This window comes from Bufo bufo, chromosome 3, assembly GCF_905171765.1.
Source record: "Bufo bufo chromosome 3, aBufBuf1.1, whole genome shotgun sequence".
In the NCBI taxonomy this organism is placed as follows: Eukaryota; Metazoa; Chordata; class Amphibia; order Anura; family Bufonidae; genus Bufo; species Bufo bufo.
Genome location: NC_053391.1, coordinates 597,237,004 through 597,251,167, shown reverse-complemented (window position 1 = coordinate 597,251,167; position 14,164 = coordinate 597,237,004). Strand labels below are relative to the sequence as shown.

Genomic DNA, 14,164 nt, shown 5'->3' with positions numbered 1-14,164 from the left:
AGTCGGTGGGTTCGCTAGACACAACCCTTAGTTGGCATGGCCCGGGAGCAGGCCCTGTGCCCTCACCTGTCCTCAATCTGCCTCTGTCCTTTTCTGTTCCCTCAGCCAGAGAAGTACTATATGCTGTGGGCTCAGCTCCACTATACAGCGAGAACGAGCTACTAGAGGACAGTCAGCAGCTACTGCCCAGCCAAGATCCGGAGGAGACATCTGCCGCTTCCTCCGGTAGGCGGGCAAGTAGTGATGAGAGTGGCGTGAGACCTGGTGTTGCGAGCGGTCAGACTCCTGGCTCAGAGACCGTTGAGGAGGATATCAGTGACGTGCAGACAGTACTCAATGATGTAGCCAATCGCAATTGGGAGACCACCCGCTTCTCAGGAGCCAGCCAGCCCGGAAAGTAGTGGTGCAGGGGTTCACGGAGGCAGTGGTGGTAGCAGTCAGTCAGTGAGGAGTGTTGGGGGTAAAATGACCTACTCGGCGGTGTGGCAGTTTTTTGTTAAGCCGCCAGGGGAGGCGAACATTTGTCAAATCTGTGGGCAGAAGGTGAAGCGTGGCCAGGGTGCCAATGTTGGCACCACGCCCCTGCATCAACATATACAGCGTCACCATAAAGTGGCCTAGAAGAACTGTGGCTCCGATGTGGTGTTCCAGCCTGCCGCAGCAACTGCTGCATCACCCAGTGGCACGCACCCGATTTCAGGCAGTCAAGACTCCACCACCTGAGCCGAAGGAAGCTGTCTGTCCTTCCCATCATCTGTTGGTTCTGATGCTCCTGCTCCTTCTCCTCCTAGTCAGTCATTCCGTCAGCAATCGATCACCAAAGCGATTGCCAAGAGACAACAGTATGTGTGCACTTATCCAACGGCGCAGAAGCTGAACGTGCTCCTGGCCAAGTTGCTGGTACTGCAGTCCCGCCCTTTCCAAGTGGTGCACCTTTCAGAGAACTGATGGCTTGTGCCGAGGTGGAGAGTCCCAACCCGTAATTTCTTTGCCAAAAAGGCAGTACCAGCCCTGCACAAATAAGTAGAACAGAAGGTGGGCCAGTCATTGTGCCTGTCGGTGTCTGCCAAAGTGCACTGCAGCGCCGACGTGTGGAGCTGTAACTACGGTCAAGGACAATATATGTCCTTTACAGCACACTGGCTAAATGTGGTTCCTGCTCAGCCAAACCATCAACTTGGCCAGCTGCCGCCGCTTCCGCCTCCACGTTCTCACGCTGTTGGTCTTGCGACAATGTCCGCCTCTGCCTCCTCATCCTCCACCTTGTCCTCAGCCTCCACTGCAGGTTCATCTCACAGTGCGCCAACAGCATACCACATATGCAGGGCACTGTTCTGTACCTAGTTCCTCTGGAAGGTCTGGGCCATCTGCGCTCACGTTCCACTGCCATGGCTGCTGGGGGGGGGGGGGGGGGGGGGGTGGCAGGAGCAGTACCAGCTCCATCAGCAGCAGTCTGAGTCTACAGTCGCTGATTAGCAGTTTTCTTCACCCGCATAGTGAAGAAACTAATCACCAGCAGCTAGACATAGAGCAGAACCTGAACCAGCAGGTGGTGGCATACTTGGACAGCACCCTGCCACCCCAGATTGAAGATCCGCTGGACTACTGGGCAGCCAAACTGTATTTGTGGCCACAACTGGCCATGTGGCATCAAAGTGGGTGTTTAGTGCGGCGGGGGCCATAGTTACCCCAAGGAGAACTCACCTGTCCAACCAAAATGTGGACAGACTGACCTTTGTCAAGAATAATCAGGCATGGATCAGCCAGGATTTCCACCCACCATTGCCTGATGCATCAGATTAGATCATCCATGTTGCCTCACCCAAACCTTGACAAAAGGCTACCTGCCTCAGCTACTATTCTGATGCTGCCATCCGCCTGATGCCACACATCTGATGCCAAGTGCTCCTTCTTACACCCACCATCGTCAGCTGGTACTGTTAGTGCCACCCACCTCCCCACTCTGTCACCGGGTCACTCTGTGGTCTCCTGATGCTGCTGCCAACTGCACACTATGTCACCTTGCCACTCTGTGGTCTCCTGATGCTGCTGCCACCTCCATACTATGTCACCTTGCCACTCTGTGGTCTCCGGATGCTGCTGTTACCTCAACACTATATCACCTTGCCACTCTGTGTCCTTCTCATGCTGCTGCCACCTCCACGCTATGTCACCTTGCCGCTCTGTGGTCTCCTGATGCTGCTGCCACCTCCACAGTATATCACCTTGCCACTCTGTGGTCCCCTGATGTTGCTGCCACCTGCACACTATGTCACCTTGCCTCTCTGTGGTCTCCTGATGCTGCTGCTACCTCAACACTATGTCACCTTGCCACTCTGTGGCCTCCTCATGCTGCTGCTACCTCCACACTATGTCACCTTGCCACTCTGTGGTCTCCTGATGCTGCTGCCACCTGCACACTATGTCACCTTGCCACTCTGTGGTCTCCTGATGCTGCTGATACCTCAACACTATGTCACCTTGCCACTCTGTGGTCTCCTGATGCTGCTGCCACCTCTATACTATGTCACTTTGCCACTCTGTGGTCTCCGGATGCTGCTGCTACCTCAACACTATGTCACCTTGACACTGTGTCATCCTCATGCTGCTGCCAACTCCACACTATGTCACCTTGCCACTCTGTGGTCCCCTGATGTTGCTGCCACCTCCACACTATGTCACCTTGCCTCTCTGTGGTCTCCTGATGCTGCTGCTACCTCAACACTATGTCACCTTGCCACTCTGTGGCCTCCTCATGCTCCTGCCTTAACACACATTGTGTTTGTGCCACTCTGTGGCCTCCTCATGCTGCTGCTGCTACCTCCACACTATGTCACCTTGCCACTCTGTGGTCTCCTGATGCTGCTGCCACCTGAACCAAACTTCTCATGCTGTCCCCCCCCCCCCCCCCCCCCCACTTCATGACTGGGCCACTATTTTGCCTTTTTGGCCTGGTTGACATCATCATTTATTTGACCCTTCTTCTGATCTGTCAGAAGGAAGGAAAAATGAGACACACAACGGATCCTGTTTGTAGCAGCTGTAAGGCCTGTATGCTCCTGATGCTGCTGCTACCTCAACACTATGTCACCTTGCCACTCTGTGGTCTCCTGATGCTGTTGCCACCTGAACACTATGTCACCTTGCAACTCTGTGGTCTCCTGATGCTGCTGCTACCTCAACACTATGTCACCTTGCCACTCTGTGGTCTCCTGATGCTGCTGCCACCTGAACACTATGTCACCTTGTCACTCTGTGGTCTCCTGATGCTGCTGCTAACTCAACACTATGTCACCTTGCCACTCTGTGGTCTCCTGATGCTGCTGCCACCTCCATACCATGTCACTTTTCCACTCTGTGGTCTCCGGATGCTGTTGCTACTTCAACACTATGTCACCTTGACACTCTGTGGCATCCTCATGCTGCTGCCAACTCCACACTATGTCACCTTGCCACTCTGTGGTCTCCTGATGCTGCTGCCACCTCCACAGTATATCACCATGCCACTATGTGGTCCCCTGATGTTGCTGCCACCTCCACACTATGTCACCTTGCCTCTCTGTGGTCTCCTGATGCTGCTGCTACCTCAACACTATGTCACCTTGCCACTCTGTGGCATCCTCATGCTGCTGCCAACTCCACACTATGTCACCTTGCCACTCTGTGGTCTCCTGATGCTGCTGCCACCTCCACAGTATATCACCTTGCCACTCTGTGGTCCCCTGATGTTGCTGCCACCTCCACACTATGTCACCTTGCCTCTCTGTGGTCTCCTGATGCTGCTGCCACCTCCACACTATGTCATTGGGCCACTCTGTGGTCTCCTGATGCTGCTGCCACCTCCACACTATGTCATTGGGCCACTCTGTGGACTTCTCCCCCCCACACACTTCATGACTGGGCCACTATTTTGCCTTTTTGACATCATCATCATTAATTTGACCCTTCTTCTGATCTGTCAGAAGGAAGGAAAAATGAGACACGCAACGGATCCTGTCTGTAGCAGCTGTAAGGCCTGTATGTTCCCATCAGAATTGGCTTATGATTTGGTAGCCAAAAGCAGGAGTGGGTACAAAACACAGAAGACAAGCAAATATTCCATTTACATGTCATCTCTGTTTTGGATCCACTCCTGTTTTATTTTGGCATTAGCAATACTGATGGATCACTGACCGAGTGAAGGCGGATGCTCAACAGACAGGATCCGTTTTATTTGGGGGTTATTGTTCTGATGGATCAGAGGAAGGCAAAATAATCAGTGACATCAACACAAACATACTTCTGACACCCTCTCCACTCTGTCGGGGGGGGGGGGGGGATCTACTTGTATAAGTGTTTACTAGAACAGGTTCTGTAGACATCTATGTGGAATCAGATGACGACGGTGTAAAAAAAGTGCGCTCTTTCACACTATAGTAGGAGCTTGGGTCTCTGCCCGGTTTTTTATACCTGACGCTAACATCGACCAGTAAGGTTGAGTTCACACTTGGAGTTATTTAGTCAGTTTTGGCCCCGTAACTGCCCAAAGAAGTGAAGTGTGCAGTGATTCTATGAGCGACGCCTGTCATCCTGACTCACAGTATTGTTTCACTACCACAGCAGACTCACTATGTGTGTTGCTGTAAGGCACAGTGTTCTACACTACTATACAGGCTCTCTGCAGCCAGGAATTAGCTATTTTTTAACGCGATTTACCACAAATTAATTAGGATGGAATCAAATTTTTTCAGAATATTAGGTGTACCGACCGAATCAAATTTTTTAGTAATTTGCTCATCTCTAGACAGGACCCGTTTTTTTTGTTATTTTTCTGTTCTTCTGACAGATCAGAAAGGAAACATAAACGGTGATCTCCACATGGCCGAACAGGGACACAAGCGACACTGTAACAGACAGGTGAGGGTGGCAACTGCATGAAGACTCACAATAGTGGCCCTGGAACAGAGTGGTGAGGGTGGCAACAGTATGAAGAGTCACAACAGTGAACAGGGTGGGGAGGGTGGCAACAGCAGTCGCAGTAACAGCACAAGATGGTGGGAGATCACAGTAGAAGCAGATGGCGTGCGGCATCAGGCGGGTGGCTGCATCAGAATAGTGGTAGCAGCATGTGGCCAGAAGTAACATGCCATTTGTCACAATGTTAAAGTGTAGCAGCACACTACAGTCAGATCAATACTGCCAGAATTATCTAGTCTGTTGCATCAGGCACCAGTATCTTGAAATCCTGGTTGATCTGCACCTAATTCATCTTTATAAAAGTTAGTCTCGCAACATTTTGTGTTGAAAGGCGAGTTCTCTTTGGGGTAACTATGCCACCCGCCGCACTAAACACCCGCTCTTATGCCACATTAATGGCCAGGCAGGAAAGCTTGCCCAGAGCAAACTCGGCCAGTAGGATCTAGGATCTGGGGTGACAGGGTGCAGAACAAGTATCCCACCACCTGCTGGTTCAGGTTCTGCTCCATGTCGTAATGCTGCTGGGTAGTTTCTTCAGTAGGCGGCTGAAGAAAACTGGTCATCAGAGACTCAAGACTTAAGTTGCTGCTGATGGTGCTGGGGCTACTCATGCAACACCCCCACCCCTCTCCAGCAGTCATGGCAGTGGAGCGTGTACTCAGAGCGTCCCCCCAGTTAGACCTTTGTGAGGATGGGCGAAGGCGCACGTAGGCAGCGACCAACCGACTACAAAGAATGTCTCGATAATAGTTGAGTTTTTTATCCCTCTCAGAAGGTGTAAAAAAGGCCCCCATTTTGGGCCGGTAGCGAGGGTCTAACATTGTAGAGAGCCAGTAGTCATCCCTCTGCAGAATGGACATAATGCAGCTGCCACTATGAAATCAACTCAGTATGCATTTGGCCATTTGCACAAGGGACTCGGAAGGACTCCTTGCCTCCATCTCCAGTGCATATTACCCTGGTCTGTCGGGGTCATCTGCATCGTCGCCCTCTAGCTCCTCTCCTGTCGTTTGGGCAGATAAACCACCTAGTTCTGTATAGAATTCCTGGGCGTTTATGTCCTCCTGTGCCAGTTCAGGCTCCAGAGGGCTAAGGTGGCCGTGAAATGCAGATACCACGTCTTCTGTCCCCTCGCCAGTGAGATTTATCAGCATCCCCTCCAGGACGTGAAGGAGTGGAATTACATCATTCATCCCATATTCTTGGCAACTGACAAATAAAATGGCCTCCTCAAAGGGCTGAGCAAACAGCAGGTGTTACGCATGAGCTGCCACTGTCTAACGTCAAAGTTACACAGTCCTGTCCGTCTGCATCATCAAGAAATCGGTCATGGCCTTCCTCTGCTCATGCAGTTGGTTCAACATGTGGAGTGTGTTGTTCCAACGTGTTGAAATGTCACATATGAGGCAGTGTAGGGGAACACCATTCTATCTTTGCAGCTCAAGGAAGGAGTGTTTTGATCTGTATGAGTGGCTGAAGTGCATGCAGTTTCCTTGACATTTTCAAGACGTCTTGCAGTTGGGTGGAAGACTTCAGGAACCAGGTGACAACCAGATTAAAGATGTGTGCCATGCAGGGCACATGGGTCAGCCCTCCTTAAAGCAGCACAGACAGAATGTTCTTCCCCTTAATGGTGACGATGGTTCCTATTTCCAGTTGGCGGTTGATGACGCGGAGCAGTTCCTCCCCAGTGTGACTCAGTTCGCCCAGGCTGACCAAGTTCAGAACCGCATGACAACGCTGTGCTTTGCATAGGTGGTATCCTGGAGGACTCCTCTGAAGGACAAGGTGGAGGAGGAGGAGAACAGTGGTGCAGAAATCCCATGTGTAACGGTCACGTCCACACACACACACAGGGGGAAGGGTAGTGACCACTGCGCTCCACCCCCACCCCTGGCTCTGCCTACTTGCCTCACGAGTCCTGATGACAGGGGACAACTGGACGGCAGTCCCTAACTTAGGATATGTGCAGGGAAGACAGACAAGACAAAATACGGAACATGAACGGACCGGGTCAGAACCAAGAGAGCTACGCAGTACAATGGATTAAGCAAAGAATGGTCAGGAGAAGCCGGGGTCAAATACCAGGAGAGTAGCAAAGTACAAGAGGAGTCCTAAGAGAGTAGTCAGGTGGGAGCCGAGGTCACAATACCAGGACGGATGCGCAGTACAGGAGGAGCAGGCAAAAGGATCGTCAGGGAACAGGATCAGGTAAGTCTTCAGTAGTCCAACAAACAGCCAGGAACCTAGAAATTAACAGGCAACCTGTGGCTAGCAGGCTGCCTGTATTTATAGTGGGGAGTGAGGGTCATGTGACGTGGCCAGACCGACAGACCAACCAGTTGAGCACCGAGTGATCAGCTCGGCGCTCAAGGCAGACTTAGGAGCAGGGAGCCACCCAGCAGTAAAGCCGCCCTGGGAGTGAGGTCAAACACAGATCCTCATTCCCAAAGCTAAGCAACAGTTCTGCGGGCAATGGGGGACCGAGTGCACCTTCGGAACCCCGTTACACCATGATTACAACGTAGGGGCTGCTTTGCCATCACCTGGCCAAGTTGCTGGTGTGCCTGGGATGGAACCACATTTACCCAGTGGTTTGTAAAGGACATATACTTTCCTTGACCATAGTTACAGCAGCACTGGTACGAACTGTACCAGACGCCGAAAGGCTCAAGGACTGGCCGACTTTCTGCTCAATATATGTGTGCCAGGCTGGGAGAGTTTTTTTTTAGAGAAGTAATGACGGCTTGGGACGCTCCACCTTGGGTGGGCACAAACCATCAGTTCTCTGAAATGTTCCCAGTATGGAAAGGGAGGGACTGTAGTACCAACATACTGTAGTCTATTTGCAATTACCTCATAGTAGTAAAATAGTATAAAAGGCCGAAAAAATACATTTGTCCATCCAGTTCGGCCTGTTATCCTGCAAGTTGATCCAAAGGAAGGCAAAAAAACCCTGTGAGGTACAAGCCAATTTTCCCCACTTAAGGGAGAAAAAATTCCTTCCCGACTCCAATAAGGCAATCAGAATAACTCCCTGGATCAACGACCCCTCTCTAGTAGCTAAAGCCTGTAATATTATTACACTCCAGAAATTCATCCAAGCCCCTCCTGAATTATTTTATTGTACTCACCATCACCACCTCCTCAGGCAGAGAGTTCCATAGTCTCACTGCTCTTACCGTAAAGAATCCTTTTCTATGTTTGTGTACAAACCTTCTTTCCTCCAGACGCAGAGGATGTCCCCTCCTCACAGTCACAGTCCTGGGGATAAATAGATGATGGGAGAGATCTCTGTACTGCCCCCTGATATATTTAGAATAGTAATTAGATCTCCTCCCAGTTGTCTTTTTTCTAAAGTGAATAACCCTAATGTTGATAATCTTTCAGGGTACTGTAGTTGCCCCATTCCAGTTATTACTTTAGTTGCCCTCCTCTGAACCCTCTCCAGCTGGGCTATGTCTGCCTTTTTCACAGGAGCCCAGAACTGTACACAGTACTCCATGTGTGGTCTGACTAGTCATTTGTAAAGTGGTAGTACTATGTTCTCAACACAGGCATCTATGACCCTTTTGATGCAACCCATTATCTTACTGGCCTTGGCAGCATCTGCCTGACACTGGTTTTTACTGCTTAGTTTGCTGTTCATTAAAATTCCTAGGTCCTTTTCCATGTAAGTGTTACCCAGTGTTTTACCATTTAGTATGTACGGGTGACTTGTATTATTCCTTCCCATGTGCATAACCTTACATTTGTCAGTGTTAAACCTCATCTGCCACTTCTCTGCCCAAGCCTCTAATCTATCCAGATCCATCTGTAGCTGTATATTGTCCTCTTAAGTGTTTATTACTTTACACAGTTTAGTGTCATCTGCAAAAATTGATATTTTACTGTGCCAGCCTTCTACAAGATCATTAATAAATATATTGAAGAGAATAGGGCCCAATACTGACCCCTGAGGTACTCCGCTAGTGACAGTGACCCAATCTGAGTGTGTACCGTTAATAACCACCCTCTGTTTTCTATCATTGAGCCAGTTAATTACCTACATACAGTAGGTGTTTGTGAGATTGTGCTTTTAGCACGACAGCGTCGCGCTGATACTCGGCAACATGGTGCCGAGATCTCGCACTCACTGGAATAGTGACAGCACATCCCAGCAAGCGCGTCATAGAAGCGACGGGAGATCTGACTTGGATTCCCGCCAATTCTACACGTGTGCGGCGTTTGTTATGAATCCTGAGGGGGAAGTCCCCGCCGGATTTTAAATAAAAATCCGGCCTGGGTCCCCCCCTCAGGAGCATACCGGGCCCTTAGGTCTGTTATGGGTTGTAAGGAGAGCCCCCCCTACGCCGAAAAAAATGGCGTAGGGGGTCCCCCTACAATCCATACCAGACCCGTATCCAAAGCACGCTACCCGGCCAGCCAGGAAGGGAGTGGGGACGAGCGAGCGCCCCCCCCCCCCCCTCCTGAGCCGTACCAGGCTGCATGCCCTCAACATGGGGGGGTTGGGTGCTCTGGGGCAGGGGGCACACTGCGGCCCCCCCACCTCAGAGCACCCTGTCCCCATGTTGATGAGGACAGGGCCCCTTCCCGACAACCCTGGCCGTTGGTTGTCGGGGTATGCGGGCGGGAGGCTTATCGGAATCTGGGAGCCCCCTTTAATAAGGGGGCCCCCAGATACCGGCCCCCCACCCTAAGTGAATGAGTATGGGGTACATCGTACCCCTACCCATTCACCTGCAAGAAAAGTGGTAAAAACACAAATAAACCACACAGTGTATTAAAATATTTTATTTTTCTGCTCCGGAGGCCGCCCCCTGTCTTCTTTATTAGCTCTTTTACCAGGGGGGGCTCTTCTTCTTCCGCTATCCCGACGGGTCTTCTCCGCTATCCGGGGGGTCTTCTCAACTCTCCGGGGTTCTCCTTCTGTCTTCTCCGCTATCCGGGGGGGTCTTCTCAACTCTCCGGGGTTCTCCTTCTGTCTTCTCCTTCTGTCTTGTTGACTCGGCGCACCCCGGTTCTTCGTCTCGCGAGACGTCTCGCGAGACGAAGAACCGGGGTGCGCCGAGTCTCGCGAGACGAAGAACCGGGGTGCGCCGAGTCAACAAGACAGAAGGAGAACCCCGGAGAGTTGAGAAGACCCCCCCGGATAGCGGAGAAGACAGAAGGAGAACCCCGGAGAGTTGAGAAGACCCCCCGGATAGCGGAGAAGACAGAAGGAGAACCCCGGAGAGTTGAGAAGACCCCCCGGATAGCGGAGAAGACCCGTCGGGATAGCGAAAGAAGAAGAGCCCCCCCCTGGTAAAAGAGCTAATAAAGAAGACAGGGGGCGGCCTCCGGAGCAGAAAAATAAAATATTTTAATACACTGTGTGGTTTATTTGTGTTTTTACCACTTTTCTTGCAGGTGAATGGGTAGGGGTACGATGTACCCCATACTCATTCACTTAGGGTGGGGGGCCGGTATCTGGGGGCCCCCTTATTAAAGGGGGCTCCCAGATTCCGATAAGCCTCCCGCCCGCATACCCCGACAACCAACGGCCAGGGTTGTCGGGAAGGGGCCCTGTCCTCATCAACATGGGGACAGGGTGCTCTGAGGTGGGGGGGCCGCAGTGCGCCCCCTGCCCCAGAGCACCCAACCCCCCCATGTTGAGGGCATGCAGCCTGGTACGGCTCAGGAGGGGGGGGGGGGGGGGGGGCGCTCGCTCGTCCCCACTCCCTTCCTGGCTGGCCGGGTAGCGTGCTTTGGATACGGGTCTGGTATGGATTGTAGGGGGACCCCCTACGCCGTTTTTTTCGGCGTAGGGGGGGCTCTCCTTACAACCCATAACAGACCTAAGGGCCCGGTATGCTCCTGAGGGGGGGACCCAGGCCGGATTTTTATTTAAAATCCGGCGGGGACTTCCCCCTCAGGATTCATAACAAACGCCGCACACGTGTAGAATTGGCGGGAATCCAAGTCGGATCTCCCGTCGCTTCTATGACGGCTCTGTCTCCATCGCGGCAAGCCAGCTCGGCGCTGGCTCCCGCGATGGGGCTCGTAGGTGCTCAATCTCGCCGAGAAAGAGAGCGAGATTGACACAAAATCGGGTTCACCTACTGTACAGACGTTTTCTCCCAGTTCGAGCATTTTCATTTTATATACTAACCTTTTATGTGGTACAGTGTCAAATGCTTTGGAGAAGTCCAGATATACGACATCCATTGATTCGCCGCTGTCAAGTCTAGAACTTACCTCCTCATAGAAACTAATTAAATTAGTTTGACATGACCGATCCCTCATGAAGCCATGCTGATATGATGTTATTTGCTTGTTTTCATTGAGATCCTCCAAGATAGCATCTCTTAGAAAACCTTCAAACAGTTTACCCACAACAGATGTTAAACTTACCGGCCTATAGTTTCCGGGGTCTGTTTTTGCACCCTTTATGAATATTGGCACCACATTTGCTATGTGCCAATCCTGTAGAACATTCCCTGTCAGTATAGAGTCTGTAAATATCAGAAATAAGGGTTTGGCTATGACATTACTTAATTCTCTTAGGATGCGGGGGGTGTATGCCATCTGGCCCTGGCGATTTGTCTATTTTAATCTTTTTGAGTCGCTGTACTTCTTCCTGGGTCAGACAGGACACTTTTAATGGGGAATTTACTTTTACATTCTGCATTTCATCTGACAGTGGAGAAAAAAATATTTAATAGCTTTGCTTTCTCCTCGTCACTCTGTGCAACTCCCCCCTCATTGCTTTGTAGAGGGCTGACACCTTCAGATTTATACTTTTTACCATTTATATAATTGAAGAACATTTTAGGGTTAGTTTTGCTCTCTTTGGCAATTAATCTCTCGGTCTCTAGTTTGGTGGCTTTTATTTGTTTTTTACATATTCTATTTTTTTCCTTTTAGTTTTTCAGTGCTTCCTCGATACCCTCCTGTTTTAGTGATTTAAATGTTTTCTTTTTGTCATTTATTGCCTTCTTTACAGTTCTATTTATCCACATTGGTTTCTTCTTGTTCCTTAAACTTGTATTCCCATAAGGTATGTACCTCTCACAATTAGATTTTAGGATGCTTTTAAAAATATCCCATTTTGTGGCGGTATTTTTATTTTTGAGGACTTTGTCCCAGTTAGTTAGGCCTATGGCCTCTCTTAGTTGGCTAAAGTTTACTTTTTTGAAGTTATTTTTGTTCCTCCCTGTAGAAACGCTCGTTTGAAGGATAATTGGCAGGTTATTACTTTATGGTCACTATTTCCCAGGTGTCCCCCAACCTGCACATCTGTTGTTCTGTCAGGTCTATTGGTTAATACTAAGTCCAGTACGGCCATCCCTCTAGTCGGGTCCTGAACCAGTTGGGAAAGGTAATTGTCTTTGGTTATTGCCAATAACCTGTTTCCTTTATGAGATGCACAGCTTTCAGTTTCCCAGTCTATATCTGGGTAGTTCAAGTCCCCCATAATAACCAGCTCATTAATGATTTGCCGCTTTGTCTATCTCGTTTAGTAGTAGATATTCTGTGGACTCTGGTATATTAGGTGGTTTATAATAAACTCCTATTAGTAATTTATTATTAATTTTGCCTCCATGTATTTCTACCCACAGTGACTCCACATGTTCATGTCCCTTACTTATATCTTCTCGGACTGTGGGCTTTAGACAGGACTTTACATAAAGGCAGACCCCTCCCCCTCTCCGGTTTTGACGATCCTTTCTAAACAGACTGTAACCTTGTACATTAACTGCCCAATCATAACTATCGTCCAGCCATGTCTCAGTTATTCCCACTATGTCATAGTCCTCCTCACACATCACTAATTCCAGTTCACCAGTTTTATTAGTCAGGCTTCTGGCATTAGTATACATACAATTAAGAGGTTTATGTATATTTTTTAGCCTACACCTTTCCTTCTGAACTTTTCTAGTCCTTCCTTCCATTCCTCCCCCAGTCCCACTACCTTGCCCCCGGTCTCTATCCGCACAATCTTCCCATTCTATAACGTAATTACCCTCCCCCCCAGACCCTAGTAACACTCCTCCAACCTTCTAGCCATCTTTCCCCCCAACACAGCTGCCCCTTCCCCATTGAGGTGCAGCCCATCCCTACGATAGAGCCTGTAGCTGACAGAGAAGTCGGCCCAGTTCTCCAGGAACCCAAACCCCTCCTTCCTACACCAGTTCTTGAGCCACTTGTTAACCTCCCGCTGCCTTTCTTGTGTGGCTCGTGGTACAGGCAGTATTTCAGAAAACACTACCTTTGAGGTCCTTGCCCTAAGTTTTTGACCTAAATCCCTAAAATCATTTTTAAAGACTCTCCACTAACTTTGTTATTGGTTCCGATATGGACCATGACCGCTGGGTCTTCTCCAGCCCCTCCCAGTAATCTGTCAACCCGATCCGCGATGTGTCGAACTCTATCGCCAGGAAGACAACACACTGTTTGGCGATCACGGTCTTTGTGACAGATTGCCCTTTCTGTACCCCTCGGTGAACGATTGCTGGCAAAACATAGGAGGAGGAACATCAGGAGCAATAGACAAAGGGAAGAACAACAGATTCCTTCTGCTAAGGTTGAGGAGCCCTGACTGCTGGAGAAGGCATGTGGGCCACTGGCAGAGGCAGCGGTTTCCGTGTCAGGCTGTACCACTACATTTGTGCCATGGTTTTCCCAGGCCAGTTAATGGTGACGCTCCATGTGTTAAGTATGAATAGCGCAGCAGCTGAACAAGATGCACAGGGTGATTACACTGAGCCTGCACTACAATCTGGCTATAATCTCCCTATGGTGTCTAAAAGCTCTCCCTATGATCTCCCTACACTGTCCCTGCACTCTCCCTATCCAATATTCTACAATTAATAGCTTGCTAAAATACTGTCCCTAGCGCTTGCCATGTCTCTCCCTATAATCAGTTCTTAGTGAAATGGTGACGACTGCTCGGGATGAGGCTTTTATAGAGCTGTGACATCATAGGGGATGGATCAGTTGCTTGGCTGGCTGCACAGCATTATGGGTCATATCGCGTTCCCAGGCTTCTTACTTTCACTTTGTAACACGTGTAGCCGCCATTTTAGGAAAAAACGATTCGTTACCACGAAGCAAGAGGAAATTCGGATTTGTGGCAAATCGAATTATTCCTGAAATTCGTATCGAAGTCAATTCATTTCACTTCGATTCGCTCAACATTAATCACAGGAGTAAGGTTTCCCCCATA

At 49.9% G+C, this 14,164-nt stretch overlaps 1 protein-coding gene across 1 annotated transcript in view; it reads right to left on the bottom strand.

Annotated features, from left to right (window-relative positions):
• SCN8A (sodium voltage-gated channel alpha subunit 8) overlaps positions 1–14,164 on the bottom strand; it is a 206,508-nt gene that overhangs the window by 19,668 nt on the left and 172,676 nt on the right. The window lies entirely within an intron of this gene.